At 37.9% G+C, this 27336-nt stretch overlaps 1 pseudogene; it reads left to right on the forward strand.

The window, feature by feature from the left end:
* Nucleotides 1-2965: 2965 nt before the first annotated feature.
* On the forward strand, nt 2966-3946 carry LOC135228634 (ATP synthase subunit a-like; annotated as a pseudogene).
* The last annotated feature ends 23390 nt before the right edge of the window (nt 3947-27336 follow it).

Raw genomic sequence — 27336 nt, forward strand, 5'->3', positions numbered from 1 at the left:
ATACCAATTGAGGTGTTTCAACAAATTGAGGCAGCACTGGAGAAGCCCACTCATCTATGTCAATAAATTTGGAAGACAGCTACCTGGCCAACTGACTGGAAGAGATCCACATTTGTGCCCATTCCAAAGAAAGGTGGTACAGCAGAATATGGAAATTATCGAAGAATTTCATTAATACCACACACAAGTAAAATCTTGCTGAAGATCATTCAAAAGTGGTTGCAGCAGTACAAGCTGGACTCAGAAGAGGTCATAGAATGAGGGATATCATTGCTGATGTCAGATGGATCCTGGCTGAAAGCAGAGAATACAATTTCTGATATGTAGGTTCAAGTTGAAGCTGAAGAAGGATGTTTACCTGTGTCTTATTGACTATGCAAAGGCATTGGACTATGTGGATCATAATAAATTACGGATGACATTGCGAAGAACGGGAATTGCAGAACACTTAATTGTGCTGGTAAGGAACCTGTACACAGAACAACACGCAATTGTTTGAGCAGAGCAAGGAGTCGCTGCATATTTGAAAAATCAAGAAGGGTGTGCATCAGGGTTGCATACTTTCACCATACTTATTCAATCTGTATGCTGAGCAAATAATCTGAGAAGCTAGACTATGTGAAGAAGAATGTATCATCAGGACTGGTGGAGTACTCATTAACAACCTGCAGTATGCACATGACACAACCTTAATGGCTGAAAGTGAAAGGGACTTGAAGTACTTACTGATGAAAATGAAAGCCTTTAGTATAGATTATGCCTCAACATAAAGAAAACAAAAACCCTCACAACTGGTCCAGTAAGCAATGTCATGATAAATGGAGAAAAGTTTGACATTGTCAAGGATTTCATTTCATTTGAATCCACAATAAACATCCACGGAAGCAGCAGTTAAGAAATCAATGTATTGCATTGGGCAAATGTGCTGCAAAAGACCTCTTTAAAGTGTTCAAAAGCAAAGATGACACTTTGAGGACTAAGGTGCTCCTGACCCAAGCCATGGTATTCTAAATCACCTCATATGCATGGGAAAGCTGGACAATAAATAAGGAAGACCAAAAAATAATTGACACCTTTGAATTGTGGTGTTGGCAAAGAATCTTGAATATACGATGGACTGCCAGAAGAACAAACAAGCCTGTCCTGGAAGAAATACAGCCAGAGTGCTCTTTGGAAACCAGGATGACGACTCCCGGTCTCGTGTACTTTGGACATGTCATCAGGCAGGACCAGTCACTGGAGAAGGACATCCTGCTTGGTAAAGTAGAGGGTTGGTGAAAAAGTGAAAGACCCTCAATGAGATGAATTGTCACAGTGGTGGCGACAATGGGCTCAAACATAACAATGATTGTGAGTATGGCACAGGATCAGGCAGTGCTTCGTTCTGTGGTACATACGGTCACTGTGAGTCAGAATGGACTCGAGGGCACCTAACAATAACAACAGCATAACATAACGACAGATCCTTTTGTGATCTTTAATTGCCTAGAACAAATACTATTTAATAAATTGATATATCTGTTCAGACATATTGTGCACACCAATCGCCCTGGAGATTTTACTTGCTCAGAGACTGCTCTGCAAAAGTGAAACTTATTGACCTTGTCAAAAATAGTGCCTTAGAGAAATATCTTAGTTCTAAAACACAGCTTCTGAGAATTTTTCCAGACATCAAGTTCTATTCATGTATTGCCTTTCATTTATTCCTCTCTGCAGAGGAAAATTCTAATGTCTGGGTCTTTTTTTCAATATGTTTTCCTATTATTTTTAATATGAGGAAAGCTTTTGATGATATTTGGGAAGGTGTAAGCCGTTAGAAAATTAAAGTTGAATTAAACTATTAAACCATTAAACTGTGTTGATAGAACAGTGTAAGGATTGGAACTCCTTAATTTAATCCACAACAGGCCTTTTCGGACATTTTAAAAGTAAAGCTTTTGTCTGTTACATTTTGTAGTGTATGGTCTTGGTTACCTAAGAGTTGTGATCTCCTGCAGGGTGGACAAAAAGAAATAAGAAGGACGGATCATGGACTGAGAGGAATCTCAGGAGCTCATCTTCTTTATCATTCTACCCATGAACAAAAGAGACCTCTTTAGACAGACCCTTAAATATATCCTATTAGGAAGATTCCATAAGAACCCACAACCTGCCATTTGCACTCTTTTCCATTTTGATATTCAAGAAGTGCTTCTTTAGGCTCTACATGGGCTGTCTATGTTGTCAATTTCCAAACTCGTTGCCCAGAGTAAACTTGGTGCTTCTCTGGTGAAGCCCAAATTGTCCAGAGCTCCTGTCTGCAAGCCCTCCTAAGGGGATCATCTCTGCTCAGGGATTTGGCTCCACACTGCTAAGCAACTCAATCCCATAATACACATATAAATATGAAGTCACGCCAAGTCTCATTTCTTACTAGTGAACTGGCATTTTCACCTCAAGTTCTTGGACTACATCTCGTGTGAGATCAAAAGACTACTTTTCATCAACAGTAGAATGAGGGTGGGTTTAGTAACCTTAATGGATTTTTTTTCTGCTGATCAAAACCCAGATTTGAGCCCTCAGCATTACCTCTCTGATATCAAGAAAACATGACCTCAAAGAGAAAGTAAGCCAAGGAAAATTGTTGACCCAAAACCTCAAGCTCCGTTGGTATTCCTGGGAAAAAGTATAGGTCACCAATGATACTGAAGCTATGAATATACTGACTATGAGGACCTGACTTTTAATTTGTATATAATTCCCACTGATGACCTCAAGCCCAGAGAACTACGACTATTAGAAGTAGACAATCTGTAGTTCTACCTATGGAAATGCCGATTCAAATACTAATCTCATCAGAAGACATCCTTCACTCATGAGCTGTCTCATCGCTGGGCTTAAAAACAGATGCCATCCCCAGACGACTAAACCAAGCAACACTAACATCAACATGACCAGGCCTATTTTACGGTCAATGCTCCGAAATCTGTGGGTCAAACCATAGCTACATACCACTTGTATTTGAATTAGTTCTGCTAAAACATTTTGAAGGCTAATCAGCATCACTACTATAAATCATTGAGAAGCTATTATAGCACTAGCCTTTTAAGTTAGAGTTTGGGAGCCAAGCCTTCCCTTAATGAATGCCATAACTAGATACAGCACCATGACTCATTATTATTGCTTCCATATTTATTATCCTATTTATATTGCTACAGACCAAAGTACCTAAAACTATTTACCCCCTTAATCCCTCACCAAAGGTATTCCGTGCTACCACACATTCAACTCCCTGAGAACTAAAATGAACCAAAATCTATTTGCCTCTTTCATCACTCCCACAATCATAGGACTCCCTATCGCAGTTCTAATTATCTCGTTCCCAGCCATGTTATTCCCAGCTCCAAATCAACTAATAACTAACCCAACAATGACTAATCCAACTGATTCTAAAACAAATAATATCCATTCACAATACAAAAGGATGATCGGGATCTCTTATATTAGTTCCCCTAATTCTATGTATTGGATCAATTAACCTACTGGGCCTATTACCTCATTTATTTACCCTACCACTCAACTATCTATAAACTTAAGTATAGCAATCCCCCTGTGAGCAGGAGCAGTTGTCACAGGTTTCTCATATAAAACTAAAGCCTCACTAGCCCATTTTCTCCCACAAGGGACACACATATTTCTTATTCCAGTACTTATTATTGAAACTATTAGCCTCTTCATTTAACCAATGGCCCTAACTATTCGAGTCACCACTAATATTGCAGCAGGTCACCTACTTATCCATCTTACTGGAGCCGCCACATTAGCTCTAATATCAATTAGTCCAACAACAGCTACAATCACCTTTATTATTCTACTCTTGCTTACAATCTTAGAATTTGCAGTAGCACTTATTCAAGCATATGTTTTCACCCTCCTAGTTAGCCTCTATCCAAATGATGTCATGTAATGACACACCAAACACGCACTTACCAAGCCCTTGACCTCTCACTGGAGTGCTATCTGCCCTACTTATAACCTCCAGCTTAATTATATGATTCCACTATCATGCAGCTGCCCTACTATCCCTAGGCCTACTTACCAACACTCTAACTATATACCAGTGATGACGAGATGTAGTATGAGAGGGAATCTTCCAAGACCACCATACATCCATTGTACAAAAAGGACTTCAATACGGTATGGTCCTATTTATTGTTTCTGAGGTATTTTTCTTTACAGGATTCTTCTGAGTATTTTATCATTCCAGCTTGGCTCCTACCCCTGAATTAGGATGCTGCTGACCCCTTCACAGGCATCATCCACTAAATCCCCTAGAAATTCCACTCCTAAATACATTAGTTCTCCCGGCCTCAGGAGTAACCATCACCTGAGCTCACCACAGCCTAATGGAAAGCGCAAGCACATACTTCAAGCTGTCTTTATTACCATTTCGCTAGTGTCTACTTTACATTTGTCCAAGCCTCCGAGTGTTATGAAGCATCCTTTGCAATCTCCAATGGTGTTTATGGCTCAACATTTTTTATAGCCACAGGTTTCCATGGCCTCCATGTAATCCTCAGATCTACATTTCTTATCGTTTGCTTTATCCACCAACTCAAATTTCATTTCACATCCAACCACCATTTTGGCTCTGAAGCAGCTGCCTAATACTGACGTTTCATAGACGTAGTATGACTATTCTTATACTTATCAATTTACTGATGAAGATCCTGTTCTTTTAGTATCGATTACTGCAACGAACTTCCAATCAGTAAGTTTTGATAAAAATCCGAAAAAGAATAATTAATCTTCTAATTACATTATCCACCAACATTATACTAACCTCATTATTAATCCTGATTGCGTACTCAGATAGTATACTCAGAAAAAGCAAGCCCATACGAATGTGGGCTTGATCCCATAGGCTCTGCTCGCCTACGTTTCTCCATAAAATTCTTTCTTGTAGCTATTACATTCCTACTATTTGATTTAGAAATTGCACTACTTCTACCACTACCATGGGCAATTCAAATTGAGAACCTAAACTTAATGCTCTCAATAGCATTAGCACTAATTACATTTCTAGCCCTAGAATTAGCATATGAATGAATGCAAAAAGGACTTGAATGAGCTGAATATGGTAATTAGTTTAGACAAAAGAAATGATTTTGACTCATTAGACTAAGTACACTTCATAATTACCAATAATGCCCTATATCTACGTAAACATTCTACTAGCTTTCACTATCTCCCTACTGGTAGCCTTATGTATCACTCCCATCTAATATCATCACTACTATGCCTTGAAGGGATAATACTGTCTCTTTTTATCCTAGGTACCCTACTATCCCTTAATATACATTTTACATTGTCCACTACAATACCTATAATTCTAGTTTTTGCAGCTTGCAAAGCCGCAGTAGCCCTAGCACAATTTGTTATAATATCTAACATATATGGACTTGATTATGTATAAAATATAAACTTGCTCCAATGCTAAAAATTATTTTACCAACAACCCTGCTTATCCCCCTCACTTGACTATCTAATAATAGTATAATATGAATCAACACTACTTCCCACAGCTTTATTATCAGCTTAATTAGTCTTTACTTCCTGTATCAACCTCTTGAAAATAACCTAAACTTTTCTCTGCAATTCTTCTGACTCCCTGTAGGCTCCACCACTGATTCTTACTACTTGGCTCCTGCCTCTAATACTCATAGATAGACAACACCACCTGCCCCCTGAATCAGATTCCCTCAAAAAATCTTATATCACTATACTCATCTCCTTACAACTGTTTCTAATTATGACATTCACCCTTACCGAATTAATCCTATTCTATATTCTCTTTGAAGCTACACTAATTCCTACAATAATCATCATTGCCTGGTGGGGAAATCAATCAGAACGATTAAACGCAGGATTATACTTTCTGTTTTACACCCTACTTGGCTTCCCCCCATACGAGTAACTTTAATTCACATCCAAAATACCCTAGGATCACTAAATCTATTAATTTCCCCATACTGAGTACAATCCATACATAACCCATGATCTTTAAAATCTTCCAAATATTCTACCTATCACATTCTTCTGTCCTATAACTTCCTTTTTTTCCGTTTTTCTATTCCTCTGAATCCTTTTCTACCCTCAGCCTGCCCCATAACTCAGCCACCACTCAGATCTTTCTGCCCATTTCTTCGTTATGTAAGCACCACAGAATTTCTGATGCTTCAGTTTTGTCTTTCCTTTGCCCATCACTCAGATTGTAGAAAAAGGAGGCAATTGGCCCAGCAAGTGAGAGTCCTTGCCCCTTACAATGGGTATCAGAGGGATGGGTGATCATAAAGATCTGAAATTTAATGTGTTTCGTTCATTCCCATTATTCTTGACTTGCAGTATTCTGTTTCTCAGCAGTATAGTTCAATATCCTGAGCTTTCTTCACCTATATCCAGATGCTTCCTTGCCAAAAAAAAAAAAAAAGGATTTTCAAGGTACCTTTAGGGATGATTACAGTAAATTAACTCTGTTCTTTTCCAGGCTGGTATAGTTGAGAACAAGAATGCCCCTGGGTACCATAATTTTCTCATTTGTAAACCTTTAAGTCATATCATCACAGCTGATTTAGCTCAGTTTTGGCCTTCATAGACGTAAAAAAAAAAAAAATTATTTCAAAAGTTTATACTTTTTGGGAATCAATTAAATTTCTATCCAACTCTTTCTTTCTTCAAAACACTTTTGCTCACAAATATCACTCCTTTGCAAAATAGCCCCTGCCATCTAAAATTATTTGTCTCATGTCCATCATTGATGAGGCAATTATTTTAAAGTACTTGATTCATTCTATGAACAAAGCATCCTAAGATAAATAATTCAAAAACATCATAAGCTGATATTGAACTTTAAGGAAATTTTATGTAGCTCAGTATTGTTAAGTCCTTCTCCAGAAGGAAAAGTTTAGCAGCAATGCTAATTTCAGAAAGGAAGAGTTTAGTTCATAGATGGCTACATAAAGGTTAAAGTGGTGATGTGAACACAGGTCTCAGAGGAAATAGCAAAAGAACAGGTCAGCTTTGAATGGGAGGGAAACAGAAAGGGAATTCAGAATCGGTGTACAGTAATGTTTCTTCTAACTAGGTTACCTTCTGCAGCATCTTTCCTGTATAACCCTGACGTTTCCTTTTCATTTCTCATGATATGGCTTTACCCATGCATGACCAGGAAGGCAGCTGTACTATGAGACATGTAGTACAGCAGTGTGGGCTGTGTGGTGATGTGTATAGGGTACAGCTCACCAGACAATTATGTATTCGGCACAACAGCTTCAGTGTATTATTCTGGAAAAGCTTCAAATGTTGCAGATATTAAAGATTTATTGGTGTTGAAATCAAATTCTTTCATTTATATTCATTTACATTAGGATAGCAGGTGTGAAGACAACATGGTTAATTCAGTTTGATTTCTCCATTTATTCTTGAGTCATTGCCAAATGCCTGAGGGCAGGGAGAAGATCTGGGTCACCTTGGGTTCTGCAAAATTCAAGTAAGTGCAAAGATCAGGGGGGCCAAGTTGCTGCCTGGGCAACCCCAAGATAGAAGACCTTCTCAGCCTGGGACCAGGACTCAGGCCAAGGTGGGTTCAACTGTGGGAACCGGTGCAGGGTAATGCAGAGGAAAGATATGGCAGCAAAATTCAGGTAGGCTTAAAGGATTCGTGACTGGAGATTAGAACAAGTCTGGAGGCCAATGGCGAGCATTCAGAGACAGGCTGAAACAGGGGCAAGCTGGAAAGATTAGGAAGACTGAGGCTGGGCACAAGAACCTGACAATTGTCAACCCAGAACAGGGTGCTGTTCCTATACTTTAGATTCCATTCCACGACAGGAGCCACTGCTTTTCCAGCTTTAATATTCACGTTCATACCTTCTTGATAACCTCATAATATGGTGTCATAGCACAAACAGAATCTCACTCTGTTAGGAGATCAAGAAAGAGTTTTATTAAGGACTAGTACAACCTGAGTGGGGCAGCACAAAGTGAAAACACAAAGTGTTGCAATGAACATGAAAAGGAAGTATGCTATTGTCTTCTAAATTGAGAAAATACCATCAGGCTTTGAAACAAGACCAGCATTCTTTCCTGTACACTAGTTAATTAACTTTTTCCATTACATGTTTCCTGACAACAATCTGTACAAACATTTTATGAGAGCAGACCTTTGACATTCTGGCCACATACTTCCTGAGAATGATCATAAGACTTCCTTGCTTACCCGTAAGCAATGAATATTAACCCGTCATAGTGAGCTTGGTCTGAAAGCCTCAGAAAATTTTAAGTTTGCTATCACAGTCCACTTTTTTGATCAAGCCCCTGCTACAGGGCACTGATTACTCACAATGGAGAAACATTTCTTCTTCAAGGACTTTAATCACATTTTCCTGAAAGGGTTTTGGTCAGCTGGATTTATTTTCTTCACCTTGCTAAGCTAATAAGTCTCATCTTTAAGGTGAAATGAATTTACTGGTATTGCTGCAGCAGCACATTGGAGGAAAAAATTTGGGTCACTCAGGCAATAGGGGTCAAAATGCAGCACTTATAGAAACAAGGAGTGTTTGAAAAAAGTATGTAAAAGGCTTTATAACAAAGGAAAGACTTTCAGATTGAGTGTGGCAGCTTATAAGTTTCTTCTGAATACATAACTCTTTACACAGCAAGGGAAGTTTTTAGTGTGTTGCAAGCATTAGACAGGCATTTAGTACAGCATTTGGTTAAGCTTTAAATAATTAGTATGACAAAATAGCAATTCCAATTTTTAATAAAGAATGCAACCAGGAACTGACGCCATTAGGTAACCAACTGAGAATATCTAAGAAAGTCAGGCAAAGGAGTGTAGAGCAGAACCAAGGAGCCTTTTGGTGCTGCTATGGATGAATTTTGTCTCCTCAACATGCGTATCAAATTGGCTAGGTCATGATTGTATTGTATGGTTGTCCTCCATTTTGTGATCTGATGTAATTCCTATGCGTTGTAAATCCTAACCTCTATGACGTTAATGAGGCAGGATTAGAGACAGTAATGTTAATGAAGCAGTACTCTACCTGCAGGATTAGGTTGTATCTCAAGTCAATATCTTTTGAGATATAAAAGAGAAAAGTGAGCAGAGAGGAGAGGAACCTCATTACCACCAAGCAAGAAAAGTTAGGAGTGGAGCACATATTTTGGACCTGGGATCCCTGAGGTGAGAAGCTCCTAGACCATGGGAAGATTGATGACAAGGACCTTCATCCAGAGCTAACACAGAGAGAAAGTCTTCCCTTAGTGCTGGCATCCTGAATTTGGACTTCTAGCCTCCTAAGCTGAGAAAACAAATTTCTCTTTGTTAAAGCCATCTCCTTGTGATATTTCTCTTATAGCAGCACTAGATAACTGAGACGGGTGTATTTTCTTAATATCTTGTTCTACTGCTCCCACGGTGTTGATCCAAGTACAGCAAGAGGTATGTCAATGGCATAGACTCCACCTTGCTAGGCCAGTAGGAAATCAAGAACGATCCTATAGTCCAGCACAACTTAGGCAAGGGATTCTAAAGACTTTTGTTGAGCCAACATCCCATCTACTGTATCATCAACAATTTGAGCCATTGTGACAGATAATTTAATAGATTTCTCAAGCTGGTATACACCATAATTTGGTAACAATGCTTGGATGAACACCCTTCTGAGTACAGGTTTATCTGCTACTGCGTAATTACCAGACATGGAGTCTCTTTTAATTTGAGTTAATTTTTTTTTTTTAATCACTAGTCCAATGTATACTTTCATTATAAAAGTGGATGTCTAAAGGAACTCCCATACGACCTAAGGTGCCTTGATCAATCATACTTGAGCCATTCAAGCATGGCAAAGCCCATGCACAAGGATCATCATGTGAATTTGGTTCCTCTATCAAGGGATAATTTGATCCTCCACATAAAAATACATATCCATAAGGAGCACAGATCATATTATTTGCTGTTAAATGAATGGTTTGATTGACTTGCTCGAGCCATTTATCAGTTTGCGAATTGTTACAAATAGATTACTGTTCTATTCTCAATGGGCTTAATCTTTTAGCACAGAAGGGGATTTGATACAAAAGGCTAGAAAAAAATGAATTAAGCAGTACACCAGTTCCATCCAATTCAGTTTTGTTCTCTTGCAAGCATGCAGAGAATTTATCATTATATCCTCTAGGTGGTTTTGCCTGTAGGACCAGAAAATCCTTTTCACATCTGTGATCAGGGATGGTTAGTTTTACTTCAAGACAATTCTACAATCTCCTATCAACCTGAAATAGATTAAAACATGGCAGTTGAGATAGAGCTGACAATCCAGGGGGATGCCATATCTAACACATATAGCTCTTTTAAGAGTTGAATTGAATTTAAGAGTAGCATTAGGTACCAGATTATAATCTGTTATGGGGGTACTAATAAATCTGAATTGTCATGTCCAGATTGTGGAGGAAGATGACAGATCCAACAGTTAATCAAGTTGCCGGAACTAGCTACTGATTGAGTTAGCTTAACAAAGGCATTTACCTTCCAAGCAATGGATGAAAATGCTAGGAGGAAAAGGACAAGTTTTCATGATGTATCAAATTGCGAAGAAATAAGACCACAGGTATATAATAAGGCTAGTAACATAAGAATAGTTACAATTACTAAGTGTAGTCCACAAAATTCAGCAATATGCATGAGATCTTGTTTCATGATTTTGGGATTAGCTTTCTACCTCAAATGTCATCTGCTTCTGGCCATAAGAACTTTTGAATGTGATTTTTAAGGCTCTGGAGGGCTGACTAGTCCAAAGGGATATTTTAGCCCTTTTCAACTGTGGCAAATGAACCCAGGGCTTGACTTCTAATTTGGCTGCACGAGGGTTAGTGAGGATAACTAAATATGGCCTTTTCCAATGGGTCCCCAGTGAGTCCTTTGATTGATGTTTTTTCCAGTACATGTCTTCCTGCAGGAATGTCAGGCAGATTTTGGGGTTCTGAGTTTTGCTCATTAGCCCATTTTTGTTAAAATATTTTGGTCAAGATTTCCAGTGAATCAGTAAAGTAAAACTTATCTGAAGATGACAACCTAAAAATGTCCATACCTATAAATTATAACAATAATTCTTAAAAATGAAAGACCTGATGGGGATTAACTACAAAAGTAATGCAAAGCCAAATAAAGTAAGTTAAAAAGAAACATTAGAGAAAAATATCTCTAAACATAATGACCAGCCTTGTTTTTAAGGGGTTTCTGATATAACATATAATAATCTTAAGATATAATACTAAATAGACAGGGTTTACCAAGAATATACCAATATTATCAAGTCTCTAAACATCTAAATAGTAATGAAAACTCAGTGGGTAAGTGATGTGAATTACCTAGTTAAAACTATTGGCTTTGGTGATGCTAAATTCAAAGGAAACAAAGTTGCAATCATGTTAGCAATTGAAATAATGAAATTATGACATAATATTATGACCTTGTTTAATATCAAGAAAATATTGCTGAAACAAAAATTTAAACTCAAAGAAAATTTGGCACTTCTACTAATTTGACAACACATTCCATGTAACTCATAACAAATTAAATAAACCTTCTTAGCACTTTTATTTTTATAAAAGAAGAAACAAATTTTTGTGGCTTTCCATGAAGTTTTGAAGTTGTCAGAAGTTTATCATGGGAAAACTACTTGAGTTTATTTAACCTGAGGTCTTACAGGTAAAAAATTTAGTTCTTCAAAACCATGTGGCTTGGTTCTAGACTCAGAAATTTATTCTGTCAAAACTTTGCCTTCGAACCAGTTTTCACAAAGAATAAAATTAACTCTTCAACCCAGTAATCAAGGAAAATTTTGTTATTTTAACAGTGAGAAACCTAATTCTTTGCCATTTGGTATTAAACCTCTCAAAAATTCTCACGAATTATCTCATCAAACCTTTAGCTGCAGCAAATAAGAATTTTGATCTTATCAAATTCCCTTTTAATAAACTTGAAAATTTTCTTATTTCTTATAGTACAATCCTATAATTGGCAAAAATGAACATCTTGTTACCAGGCCACCCCATATATATATATATATATATATATATATATATATATATATATATATATATATTCAGAAACCCTGGTGGTGTAGTGGTTAAGTGCTACAGCTACTAACCAAAGGGTCAGCAGTTTGAATCCACCAGGCACTCCTTGGCAACTCTATGGGGCAGTTCTACTCTGTCCTATAGGGTCACTATGAGTCGGAATTGATTCAACAGCACTGGGTTTTTTGGGTATATATATTCTTTCACTCTCACATAAAAAGTAAGAGCCTGGAGGTGGGGCCAAGACGGTGGAGTAGTCAGATCCTTCCAGTGATCCCTCTCACAAAAAAATCAGAAAAAACAAGTGAAATGATTATACATATGACAAGCTGATCAGCAAAGGCAAAGTTAAAAAAACAGACTGAGTGGAAGGCGGAGGAAGAGACAGTTCAGAAGCAGCAAGGAGTTGCCAGACCTGAATTGCCAGGAACCTCAGGCAACATTCCTTGGAGTGATCACAGAGGGGCTGGTGGTAGCATTCTGGACACAGTTTCCTTAGGGAGAGACAGTGAGCTGCAAAGGCTACTTACACCTCTAGAACCAGAGAATAACAGTGCTCTTGGCAAAAGTTAAGTACTTGCATATATTTTACCATGCCCTCAGCCCCCAAGCTGGCTTCAGTGGCTGTAGATTTCTCTGGGCCTGAGATAGATCTTGCTGCACACTCTGAGCCATTCTTCTGGCCTTGGAAAAAGAATAAATTCACAATTGCAGGAAAAGATAATCTGCCAGCTCCACTAAGCTGGGGAGCTCAAGACAGAAGTGGCTCCTGTCCAGGCACAAATGGTCTGTGGACTTTGAATACCTCTCACTCCTCCATGGACCTATGTGAGCTCATTTCAGGAGAATAGGCCCTTGTTGGCAGACTGCAACTGTTTAAGCTGTGTGGTGGAGAGGTGGGTGTTTGACATTTGAAACCACCTTGCCTATTAAACTGGGTCCTCACTACCCACATCAGGGGCCTAAGGACTGGTGGCTCCACCCACGTCACCTAACCACCCACGACAGGAGTCCAAGCAAAAATGGTACCTCCCAGCCCTTACAACCAAAAGCACTGGGTGTCCATGGCCTGGCTGCAGAACCCACTCACCTGTGCGCTTTAGGCAACAGGATGTGCTTCCCTCACAGACACTTGAGGGATGGTTGTCAACCCCCTGCCTGGTTCAGAGCATGACCCCCTGCTGCAACCAGATACCTGTACTACACCAATCAACCCTGCCCCTCTAAGACTGTAGGACAGAGCCTGTACCACACACTTGGTGACCAACTACTTGGACACCTGAGCTGAATCCATACTAGAAAAATGAGTGGGAATCCTAGGTTCCTGGTAACAGCTCTAACCATCTGGTGACAGGACGTTAGAGCTTCAAAGGTGAAAATAATCAAGCTAGCTCATCAAGCAGCCAATTTGGGCATATCAAAACAAACAAAGAAAGAACCTAGGATAGAGTGAGAAAACATAAAATAAATGCATACAATAACTTATAGATGGCTTGGAGAGAACAGTCAATATCAAACCACATAAATAAGCAGACCATGATCACTTCAACAAGCTTTCAAAACAAAGAATCAAGGGATCTTCTAGATGAAGTTGCCTTCCTGGAATTACCAGATGTAGAATACAAAAGATATGCAGAGCTCTTCAAGACATCACGAACGAGAACAGATTAAAATGCAGAACAAGCCAAGGAACACACCATTTAAGCAGTTGAAGAAATTAAAAAGGTTATTCAATAACATAATTAAAAAAATTAGTAGGTTGCAATCATCCACAAAGAGACAGCAATCAGAAATTCAGAAGATTAACAATCAAATTAAAGAATTAGACAACTCAAAAGAAAGTCAAAGGAGCAGAACTGCGGGATTGGAAGGCAGAATTAGTGAGACTGAAGATAAAATATTTGGAAACAATATATTCTAAGAAAAATCAGATAAAAGAATTTAAAAAATGAAGATACCCTAAGAATCATGTGGGACTTTATCAAGAGAAATAACCTACAAGTGGTTGGAGTACCAGAACAGGGAGGGATACCAGAAAATACAGAGAATTGTTGAAGATTTGTTGGCAGAAAACTTCCCTGATATCGTAAAAGGTAGGAAGATATCTATCCAAGATGCTCATCAAACTCCACACAAGGTAGATCTCAAAAGAAAGTCACCAAGACATATTATAATCAAACTTGCCAAAACCAAAGGTAAAGAGAGAATTTTAAGAATGGCTTGAGACAAACAAAAATCACCTACAAAGGAGAGTCAATAAGAATAAGCTTAGACTACTCGACAGAAACCATGCAGGCAAGAAGGCAAAGGGATGACTTATATAAAGCCTTGAAGGAAAAAAATTGCTAGCCAAGAGTCACATATCCAGCAAAACTGCCTCTCAAATATGAAGGCAAAATAGGACATTTCTAGATAAACAGAAGCTTAGGGAATTCATAAAAACCAAACCATAACTACAGGAAATACTGAAGGGAGGTCTTTGGTTAGAAAATCAATAATATTAGATACCAACCCAAGACTAGAACACAAGACAGAGCAACAAGATGTCAACCCAGATAGGGAAATCACAAAAATAAATCAAGATAAAAAAATGCTCAAAAGAGGGAAACAGCGATGTCATTGTGTAAAAGAAGACAATATTAAAACAATAAAGAGGGACTAAGAAATGTAATCATAGATCTTTCGTATGGAGAAGTCAAGGCAATACAAAGAAACAAAAGTTAGGTTTAAATTTAGAAAAATAGAGGTAAATGTAAAGAAGACTAACAATCCTACTCATTAAAATAAAAGATAAAAGTAGACTCAGCAAAAACAAAATCAACAACAATGGATAAGAAGAAAAGACAATATATAAAGATAAACTATTCAGCACAAAAAATCAAGTGGAAAAAGAAGCTGTCGACAACACACAAAAGAAGACATCAAAGTGACAGCACTAAACTCATACCTATGCATAATTATGCTGGATGTAAGTGGGCTAAATGCACCAATAGAGAGAGAGAGTGGCAGAATGGATTAGAAAACACAATCCATCTAAAAGCTGCCTACAAGAGACACACCTTAGACTTAGACACAAACAAATTAAAACTCAAAGGATGGAAAAAAATATACCAAACAAATAATAACCCGTAAAGAACGGTAGTTGCAATATTAATTTCAGACAAAATAGACTTTAAAGTTAAACCCACCACAAGGATAAGGAAGGACACTACATAATGATTAAAGGGACAACATACCAGGAGGATATAACCATACTAAATAATTATGAACCCAATGACAGGGCTGCAAGATACATAAAACAAGCTCTAACAGAATTGAAAAGTGAGACAGACAGCTCCACAATAACAGTAGGAGACCTCAGAACACCACTTTCGGTGAAGGACATTACATCCAGAAAGAAGCTCAATAAAGACACGGAAGATCTAAATGCCACTATCAACCAACTTGACCTCATAGATATATACAGAACACTCCACCCAACAGCAGCCAAATACACTTTCTTTTCCAGTGCACATGGAACATTCTATAGAATAGACAACATATTAAGTCATAAAGCAAGCCTTAACAGAATTGAAATATTGCAAAGCATCTTCTCTGACCATAAGACTGTAAAAGTAGAAACAATAAAAGAAAATGAAGGGAAAAGAAATCAAACACTTAGAAACTGAACAACACCCTGCTCGAAAACGACTGGATTATAGAACACATTAAGGATGGAATAAAGAAATTCAGAGAATCCAAAGAGAATGAAAACACGTCCTATCAGAACCTTTGGGACATAGCCAAGGCAGTGCTCAGAGGTCAATTTATATCAATAAATGCACACATACAAAAAGAAGAAAGGGTCAAAATCAAAGAATTATACCTACAACTTGAACAAATAGAAAGAGAGCAACAAAAGAAGCCCTCAGGTGACAGAAGAGAGCAAATAATAAAAATTAGAGCAGAATTAAATGAAATAGAAAACAGAAAAACAATTGAAAAAGTTAACAAGAACAAAAGCTGGTCCTTTGAAAAAAATAACAAAATTGATAATCCATTGGCCAAACTGACAAAAGTAAAACAGGATAGGAAGCAAATAACCTGAATAAGAAATGAGATTGGTGATATCACAACAGACCCAACTGAAATTAAAAGAATTGTATCAGATTACTACAAAAAACTGTATAACAATTTGAAAACCTAGAAGAAATTGACAAATTTCTAGAAACACATTACCTACCTAAACTAACACAGAGTTAGAACAACTAAATAAACCCATAACGAAGGAAGAGATTGAAAAGGTAATTAAAAAACAACCTAACAAAATAAAAAGCCCTGGCCCAGACAGCTTCACTGCAGAATTCTACCAAACTTTCAGAGAAGAGTTAACACTGCTACTACTAAATGTATTTCAGAGCATAGAAAAGAACGCAATACTCTTGAACTCATTCTATGAAGCCACCATATCCCTGATACCAAAACCAGGTAAAGACACCACAAAAAAAAAAAAAAGAAAATTACAGACCTATATGCTTCATGAACTTAGATGTAAAAATCCTCAACAAAATTTTACCCAATAGAATTCAACAACATATCAAAAAAATAATTCACCTTGACCAAGTGGGATTCATAGCAGGTATGCACGGATGGTTCAATATGAGAAAAACTATTAATGTGATCCATCATATAAATGAAAGATAAGAACCACATGATCTTATCAATTGTTGCAGAAAAGGCATTTGACAAAGTGCAACACCCATTCATGATAAAAAATCTCAGCAAAATAGGAATAGAAGGAAAATTCCTCAACCTAATAAAGGGCACTTATACAAAGCCAACAGCCAGCATCATCCTAAATGGAGAGAGTCTAAAAGCATTCCCCATGGGTATGGGACCCAGACAAGGATGCCCTTTATCACCACTCTTATTCAGCATTGTGCTGGAGGTCCTAACCAGAATAATTATGCTAGATAAATAAAGGGCATCCAGATTGGTAAGGAAGAATTAAAATACCTCTATTTGCAGATGACATGATCTTACACACAGAAAACTCTAAAGAATCCTCAAGAAAACTACTGAAACTAATAGAAGAGTTGAGCAGAGTATCAGGATACAAGATAAACATACAAAAATTAGTTGGATTCCTGTACATCAACAAAAAGAACATCGAAGAGGAAATCACCAAATCAATACCATTTACAGTAGCCCCCAAGAAGATAAAATGCTTAGGAATAAATCTTACCAGAGACGTAAAAGACCTATACAAAGAAAACTACAAGACACTACTACAAGACACCAAAAGAGACCTACGTAAGTAGAAAAACATACCTTGCTCATGGATAGGAAGGCACAACATTGTAAAAATATCTATTCTACCAAAAGCGATCTATAGATACAATGCAATTCCGATCCAAATTCCAATGACATTTTTTAATGAGATGGAGAAATACATTACCAACTTCATATTGAAGGGTAAGAGGCCCCAGATAAGTAAAGCATTACTGAAAAAGAAGAACAAAATGGGAGGACTCACACTACCTGATTTTTAGAACCTATTATACCACCATGTGGAAACCCTGGTGGCATAGTGGTTAAGTACTACAGCTGCTAACCAAGAGGTCGGAAGTCTGAATCTGCCAGGTGCTCCTTGGAAACTCTATGAGGCAGTTCTACTCTGTCCTATAGGATCACTATGAGTCAGAATTGACTCGATGGCAATGGGTTTGGTTTTTTTTTTTTTTTTTTTTGGTATACCACCACAGTAGTCAAAACAGCCTGGTACTGGTACAACAGCAGACACATAGACCAATGGCACAGAATTGAGAATCCAGACATAAATCCATCCACATATGAGCAGCTGATATTTGGCAAAGGCCCCAAGTCAGTTAAATGGGGAAAAGACAGTCTCTTTAACAAATGGTGCTGGCATAACTGGATATCCATCTGCAAAAAAAAAAAAGAAACAAGACCAATACCTCACATCATGCACAAAAACTAACTCGAAATGGATCACACACCTAAACATAAAATCTAAAACAATAAAGACCATGGAAGAAAAAATAGGGACAATGCTAGGAGCCCTGATACATGCCATAAGCAGTATACTAAACATTACAAACAACACATGAACAACAGAAAAGAAACTAGATAACTGGGAGCTCCTAAAAATCAAACACCTATTCTCATTCAAAGACTTCACTAAAAGAGTAAAAAGATTACCTACAGACTGGGAAAAAGTTTTTAGCTATGACATTTCCAATCAGCATCTGATCTCTAAAATCTACATGATATTGCAAAAACTCAGCAGAGAAAAAACAGGTAACCCAATTAAAAAGTGGGTAAGGATATGAACAGGCACTTCACTAAAGAAGACATTCGGGTAGCCAACAGATACACGAGGAAATGCTCACAATCATCAGCCATTAGAGAAATGCAAATCAAAACTGCAATGAGATTCCATCTCACTCCAACAAGGCTGGCATTAATCCAAAAAACACAAAATAATAAATGTTGGAGAGGTTGTGGAGAGACTGGAACACTTACATACTGCTGATAGGAATGTAAAATGGTATGACTGCTTTGGAAATCGATTTGGTGCTTCCTTAAAAAAATTGAAGTAGAACTACCGTACAATCTAGCAATCCCATTCCTTGGAATATATCGTAGAGAAATAAGAGCCTTTACAGGAACAGACATATGCACACCCACATTCATTGAAGCACTGTTTACAATAGCAAAAAGATGGAAGCAACCAAGGTGCCCATTGACAGATGAATGGATAAATAAATTATGGTATATTCACACAATGGAATACTATGCATCGATAAAGAACAATGACGAATCCATGAAACATTTCATAACAGGGAGGAATCTGGAAGGCATTATGCTGAGTGAAATTAGTTGCAAAAGGACAAATATTGTATGAGATCACTATTATAAGATCTCGAGAAATAGTTTAAACAGAGAAGAAAATATTCTTTGATGGTTACGAGAGTGGAAAGGGAGGGAGGGAGAAGGGTATTCACTAATTAGATAGTAGACAAGAACTAATTTAGGTGAAGGGAAAGACAATACAAGAGAGGTCAGCACAACTGGACTAAACCAAAAGCAAAGAAGTTTTCTGAATAAACTGAACACTTCAAAGGCCAGTGTAGCAGGGTTGGGGGTTTAGGAACCATAGTTTCAGCGGACATCTAGGTAAATTGGCATAATAAAATCTATTAAGAAAACATTCTGCGTCCCACTTTGGTGAGTGGCATCTCGGGTCTTAAACGATAGCCAGCAGCCATCTAAGATGCATCAATTGGTCTCAACCCACCTGGAGCAAAGGAGGATGAAGAACACCAAAGACACAAGATAACTATGAGACCAAGACACAGAAAGGGCCACATAAATCAGAAACTACATCAGCCTGAGACCAGAAGAAATGGATAGTGCTGGGCTACAACCAATGACTACCCTGACAGGGAACAGGACAGAGAACGCCTGAAGGAGCTGGAGAGCAGTGGGATGCAGACCTCAAATTCTTGTAAAAAGGCCAGACTTAATGGTGATACTGAAAGTTCAAGGACCCTAGAGGTTATGGTCCCCAGACCTTCTGGTAGTCCAAGTTGGAACCATTCCCAAAGCCAGCTCTTCAGATAGTGTTTGGACTGGAGTATAAGACAGAAAATGATACTGGTGCAGCGTAAGCTTCTTGGATCAGGTAGACACATGAGACTAAGTAGGCAGCTGCTGTGTGGAGGGGAGATGAGAAAGCGGAGGGTGACAGTAGCTGGCTGAATGAACACAGAAATAGAGGGTGGAGAGAAGAAATGTGCTGTCTCGTTGGGGGAGAGCAACTAGGAGTATATAGAAAGGTGTATATAACTTTTTGTATGAGAGACTGACTTGATTTATAAACTTTTACTTAAAACACAATAAAAATTAAAATATATATATCTTAAAAAAAAGTCTAAAAACTTCAATTATAATGAATACCCATTAACTCAATACCATTAAGTACCTAGAAATCTTGATAATTAATTTAAGCCTTTATTCTACAAAATGTAATTACTCTTGAAGTACAGTTTGTCTAAATAATCTATATTTCCCTTCAAGTTTTTACTGTGGTTTTAGTTATCTAGTGCTGCTATAACAGAAAAACCACAAGTGGATAGCTTTAACAAAGATAAATTTATTCACTCACAGTCTCAGAGGCTGCAGGGGAATGCTTCCTCTCTCCGTTGGCTCTGGGGAAGGTCCTTGTCATGAATCTTCTCTGGTCAAGGAGCTTCTCAGTGCAAGGACCCAGTGTCCAAAGGATGCACTATTCTTCTGGCTCTTGTTTCTTGATGTTCCCACATATCTCTGTTCCCTTCTGTCTTTTATATCTCAAAAGAGATTGGAGTAAAACACAACCTAATCTTATAGATTGAGTTCTGCCTCTTTAACATAACTACTGCTAATCCAACCTCATCAACGTCCTAGAGGATTTACAACATACAGGAAAATCTCATCAGATGACAAAATGGTGGACAATCACACAATACTGAGAATCATGGCCTAGCCAAGACAGACGTTTTGAGGGGATATGATTCAATCTATGACAGCTATTTATTATATTTTCTCAGTATAACTTTAGATTTGTCCACAGGTTTTTTATGTTGGTAATCAATCCAATTTCTAGTAACTGTACTAAGAAAGTATTTTTTTTTCTTATTTTATACATCATTAATGTCCACATTATTTATTTTCTTCTGTCTTAAACAGATGTTCACCTAGTCGAGAGGGGTCTTTTTCAAAACCTTCTCTGGCCCAGTGTGGGTCTTCGATGTTCCTTAATAAAAAAAGAATTGGTTAATTTCAATTCATTTACATACGTTTGAATTTGCCTGGGTATTTTAGGAGATGAGAGATAACTTTTTCCTTCTGATTTTATTATTCTCTTAGTAAGCAATTGAGCTTTTTTTCTTCTCGTTAATAAAAATTATTTCATTTCTTTAAATAAAACACATTTCATATTATATCTAACTTAAGTTACTTAGAAAGGCTTTGCTTTTAAGTTCTTGCTTTCGAGGCTGACATAAACAAAAATCTTTGTAGGAACAAATTTATGTTCATTAATTCCTGGAAATATTGTTGTTGTGGGTAGGTGATGTTGAGTCAGCTCCAACTCATAGTGGTCGTATGTACAACAGAAGGGAACGCTGCCCAGTCCTGCACCATCCTCACAATCTGTTATGCTTGAGCCTGCCTTTGCAGCTGCTGTGTCAATCCATCTTATTGAGGGTCATCCTCTTTTTTGCTGACGCTCTACTTTACCAAGCATGATGCCCTTCTCCAGGGACTGGTCCCTCCTGATAAAATGCCTAAAATACATGAGACTAAGTCTCACCATCTTCATTTCTAAAGGAGCATTCTGGCTGTAATTCTTCCAAGACAGATTTGTTCGTTCTTCTGGCAGTCCGTGACATATTCAATATTCTTTACTAATGCCATAACTCAACAGCATCAAATATTCAATCCTTCTTAGTCATCGTCCAGCTTTCACATGCATATGAGGTGATTGAAAATATCATGGCTTGAGTGAGGCACACCTTATTCCTCAAAGTGACATTTTTGCTTTTTAACACTTGAAAGAAATCTTTTGCAGCATATTTGCCCAATACAACATGTCATTTAATTTTGTGATTGTGCTTGCATGGGCATTGATTGTAGATCTAAGTAAAAAGAAATTCTTGAATAATTTCTCCATTTATCATGAAGTTACTTATTGGTCCCATTGTGAGGAATTTTGTTTTCTTTATGTTGAGGTGTAACCTATACTGAAGGCTGTAGTCCTTCATCTTCATCAGTAAGTGCTTCAAGTTCTCTTCACTTTCAGCAAGCAAAGTTGTGTCATCCACATATCACAGGTTGTTAATGAGTCTTCCTCCAATCCTGATGCCTCGTTCTTCTTCACATAGTCCAGCTTCTCAGATTATTTGCTCAGCATACAGATTGAATAAGAATGGTGAATGAATACAGCCTTGACCCACAGCTTTCCTGACTTTAAACTACACAATATCCACTTGTTCTTTTCAAACTGACTGCCTCTGTGTCTGTGTACAGTTTCCTCATGTGAACAATTAAGTGTTCTGGAGTTCTTATTCTATACAATGTTATCCATAATCTGTTGTGATTACTACAGTCGAATGCCTTTGCGTAGTCAATAAAACACAGGTAAACATCTTTCTGGCATTCTCTACTTTCAGCCGGGGTCCATCTGATATCAGCAATGATATCCTCATTCTACCTCCTCTTCTGAATCTGGGTTGAATTTCTGGCAGTTCCCTGTCAATGTACTGCTGCAACCATTTTTGAAATATCTTCAGAAAAATTTTACTTGCATGTGATATTAATGTAATTGTTGGATAATTTCTGCACTCTGTAAGATCGCCTTTCTTTGGAATGGGCACGAATATGGATCTTTTCCAGTCAGTTGGCCAGGTAGCTCTCTTCCAAATTTCTTAGCATAGATGAGCGAGCACCTCCAGTGCTGCATACATTTGTCGAAACATCTCAGTTGGTATTCAGTCAATTCCCGGAGGCTTGTTTCTCGCCATTCCATTCAGTGCAGCTTGGACTTCTTCCTTTAGTACCAATTTTTCTTGATCATTTTCTACCTCCTGAAATGGTTGAACATCGACCATTCTTTTAGTTACAGTGACTCTGTGTATTTCTCCCATCTTTTTTTTTGATGTTTCATGTATCTTTCAATATTTTCCTTGAAAAATCCTTCAATATTGCAATGGGAGGCTTGAATTTTTTCTTCAGTTCTTTCAGCTTTAGAAATGCCACGAGTGTTCTTCCGTTTTGATTTTCTAGCTCCAGGCTTTTGGTTATTTCATTATAACACTTTGTCTTCTCCAGCCACCCTTTGAAACCTTCTGTTCAGCACTTTTGCTTCATCATTTGTTCCTCTCACTTTAGCTAGTCGACCCTGAAGGACAAGTTTCAGAGTCTCTTCTAAGCACCATTTTGGTCTTTTCTTTCTTGTCTGTCTTTTTAAGGGCCTCTTGCTTTCTTCATGTATGATGCCATCCCACAACTCAACTGGTCTTCCGTCATTAGTGTTCAATGCATCAAATCTATTCTTGAGATGGTCTCTAAATTCAGGTGGTATATACTCAAGTTCATATTTTGGCTCTGATGAAATTGCTGTAATTATCTTCAGCTTCACCTTGAACTTGCATAGGAGCAATTGATGATCCCTTCTACTGCTGACACCTGGCCTTGTTCTGACTAATGATATGGAACTTCTCCATCATCTCTTTCCACAGATGCATTCATTCTGATTCCTGTGAATTCCATCTGGCGAGGTCCATGTGTATAGTTGCCATTTATATTCTTTAAAAAAGGTATTTGCCGTGAAGAAGTGATTGGACTTGCAAAATTATATCATGCCATCTCTGGCATCAATTCTATCACCAAAGTAATATTTTCCAACTGCCAATCCTTCTTCTTTGTTTCCAACTTTCAGATTTCAATCAGTAGTAATTATCAATGCATCTTGGTTGCATGTTTGATCAATTTCAAACTGCAGAAATTGGCAAAAAACCTTTAATTCCTTCATCCTTGCTATTAGTGGTTGGTGCATAAATTCAAATAATTGCCTTGTTAACTGGTCTTCCTCTGTAGCTTATGGATATTATCTTATCACTGATTGTGTTGTATTCAGGGTAGATTTTGAAATATTCTTTTAGAAGATGAATGTGATGCCATTCCTTTTCAATTTGTCATTCCTGGCATAGTAGACCATACTATTGTCTGATTCAAAATGGCCAATACTAGTCCATTTCAGCTCACTAATGCCTAGGATATCAATCTTTATGCATTCCATTTCATTTTTGATGACTTCCAATTTTCCTAGATTCATATTTCATACATTCCACTTTCTGATTGTTAATGGATGTTTGGAGCTGTTTCTTCTCATTTTGAGTTGTGCCACATCAGCAAATGAAGTTCACTAAAGCTTGACTCCATCTACTTCATTAAGATTGACTCTACTTTGAGGAGGCAGTTCTTCCCCAGTCATATTTTGAGTGCCTTCCAATCTGAAGGGCTCATCTTCTGGCACTATACCAGACAATGTTCTGCTGCTATTTATAAGATTTTCACTGGCCAATTTTTTCAGAAGTAGATTGCCAGGTCCTTCTTCCTAGTCTGTTGTAGTCTGGAAGCTTTACTGAGACCTGTCAAATGGGTGATTCTGCTGGTAGTTTAAATGCTGGTGGCATAGCTTTCAGCATCACAGCAACATACAAACCACCACAGTACAACAAACTGACAACACGTGGGGCCTGGGAATGTTAGGACTATTTAATTTATATCAGCATATGTTTATTATTCGACTGATCAGAGTAAGTTCCTTGAAGGAATATTGTAATCTAATAATACCATCCAGATGTAGGAAATTATTACATTTTCATAACCCTGTCTTTTGCATGCTTCATAGCATCCTCTAGGAAAAAAGATATTAGAATAAATTGTCCTTTTAAGTCCTTGTTATAGCACTGTAGTTAAGAGTTTAGCTGCTAATCAAAAAAGTCAGCTATTCAAATCTACCAGCTGCTCCTTGGAAACCCTGTGGGGAAGTTCTACTCTCTCCTCTAGGGTTACTATGAGTTAGAATCAACTCAATGGCAGTGGGTTATACCAATTAAAAAAAAAAAAGCCCACCCTTTTTGGGTACACTTTTCTTGGAAGAGAAAAGAACTCAAATTTAAGACAGCCTCTAGGCATACAGCATTTGCCAGCCATGACCTCAAATCTGATACAAGAGAAATTCAGGCTCAGTGCTCTAGACCAGTGGCAAGCTATCACTTAAAAAATAAACTCAGCTGTCTGTCTGTGGGGACAGCTCAAAAACCAGGTTTATGCCATATCACCCAACACAGTTTCTTAAAACATATATAGCTATTCTTTGGCAGAAACCTGATGGTGCAGTGGTTAAGAGCTATGGTGAGCTACAGCTGCTAACCAAAAGGTCAGCAGTTTAAATCCAACAGCCGCTCCTTGGAAAATCTATGGGGCAGTTCTACTCTGTCCTACGAGTTGGAATCAACTTGACGCAACTGGTTTGGTTTTGAGTTTATTCTTTGGTAAGATTGGCTCAGAAAAACAGGTTCTAGATAAATTCGTTAATTTGCCAGAGTCATAGATGGAGGGATTTTATTCAGACGCTTTGACTAAAATTGAGCATTAAACAAAAGTTCTCTGAGAAGGACAACACAATTGGGAATTCATTTTTCCAAAGTGATCACTGAGATTGCAAATTGTTGTTGTTGCTGTTAGGTGCCCCATGTACAAAAGAACAAAACACTGCGTGGTCCACACCATCTTCAGTCTTTGTTATTTGAGCCTGTTGTAGCCACTGTGTCAAATCTGTCTCATTGAGGGCTTCTTTTATTTTCTTGACTGTTGTTTCCATGGGTGATGATTGTGATGTGAATCCATGTAAAATAAAACCCATGATAACTTCAGTAATTTCTCCGTTTATCATGATGTCACTTATTGGTCCAGTTGTGAGGATTTTTGTTTTCTTTATGTTGTGGTGTAATCCACACTGAAGGCTGTAGTCTTTCATCTTCATCAGTAAGTGCTTCAAGTCCTTTTCACTTTCAGCAAGGAAGGTTGTGTCATCTGCATATTGCAGTTTGTAAATGAGTCTTCCTCCAATCCTGATGTCAAGTTCATCTTTATATAGCCCAGCTTCTTGGGTTATTTGCTTAGCATAAAGATGAAATAAATATGGTAAAAGGATACAACCCTGATGCACACTTTTCCTGATTTTAAACTAAGCAGCATCCCCTTGTTCTGTTTGAATTACTGCCTCTTGGTGTATGTACAGGTTGCAATTAAGCACAATTAAGTGTTCTGGAATTCCATTCTTTGTAATGTTATCCATGAATTGTTATGATCCATACAGTCAAATACCTTTGCATAGTCAGTGAAATACAGGTAAACATCTTCTCCAGTATTCTCTGTTTTCAGCCAAGATCCAGCTGACATCAGCAATCATACCTCTCATTTCATGTTCTCTTCTGCATTTGGCTTCAGTCTTTGACAGTTGCCTGTCCATGTACTGCTGTAACCATTTTTTAATTAACTTCAGTAAAATTTTACTTGCATGTGAAATTAATGGTTTTATTTGATAATTTCTCCATTCTTTTGGATCACCTTTCTTTGGAATGGGCAAAAATATGGATCTCTTCAGTAGGTGGCCAGGTGCTGTCTTCCAAATTTCTTGGGATAGATTATTTAGCACCTCCAGCACTGCATTCATTTGTTGAGACAAAACCAGTGTTCTGGTAAGGAGGAAAACTAGACTCATTTATCAAGGATGTTAAGAATTAGGTTGAGACTTTGGTTTCCCAGAGTCAAATAAAATTCCTAGCAGGGAGTCTGCCATGATATTTGGTTAGTTCCCCCCCGCCCCCCCGCCATGGTGTGCCTCTGTTGCATCAGAGTTTTCTTGAGGCTGGTAGATGCCTAGTGCTCTGGCCCATTTCGCATCCTTCTTATCCTTTCATATGTGTCTTTCTGTCAGTGGGAAGTGCTGTAGTGTGTCTAAGATGGTCAACTCATGCCCACACATTTTGTGGCTTAAAGACTCTTGGATTCCTTTGTAACAATCATACAAAAACTGGTTTCATTCTTTCTGAACCTATTCATTCTGTTGTCTAAAGTTCTAGCCTCTTATTTTAGTCCTTAGTTATGCTAGTCTCTCCTGGCCCAGTTACATGAATTAACTGATACAAATCTGGAATTCTGGTTTGATAAGCTTCAATAAGAATTTTAAATTCTTCAGCAAACTTATAAGGATCCTCATGCAATTTCAGAAAATACTTTACATTGCTGTGTAACTTTCAGCCAGTCTAGGGAATAAAGGTAACTCAGGGAGACTATTCAGCATTGATAGAACAAATCTGAAAGGGCATTTCCAGTAGAGGTTTCTCAGTTTTTTTCTCAGGAAAGAAAGGAAGTTCAGGCAGAGTGTTATTTGAGGTACAGGAGGGTAAAGAGGGGTATAAAGGAGAGGCTGCCAGCAAAAGAGGAGATGAAGCAGGAGCAGAATTCTGGCATTATAGCAACTTATTTTGTTTAGTTAATTTGGGAACAGTATCCTGCAGGAAAGCAATTTTGCCATCATGATGTCTTTTGAAGGTCTCTAAATACCAACCAAAATAGGTAACCCATTGAGGTTGCTTAACC

The sequence above is a fragment of the Loxodonta africana genome, chromosome 24 (genome assembly GCF_030014295.1).
Source record: "Loxodonta africana isolate mLoxAfr1 chromosome 24, mLoxAfr1.hap2, whole genome shotgun sequence".
Lineage (NCBI taxonomy): Eukaryota > Metazoa > Chordata > Mammalia > Proboscidea > Elephantidae > Loxodonta > Loxodonta africana.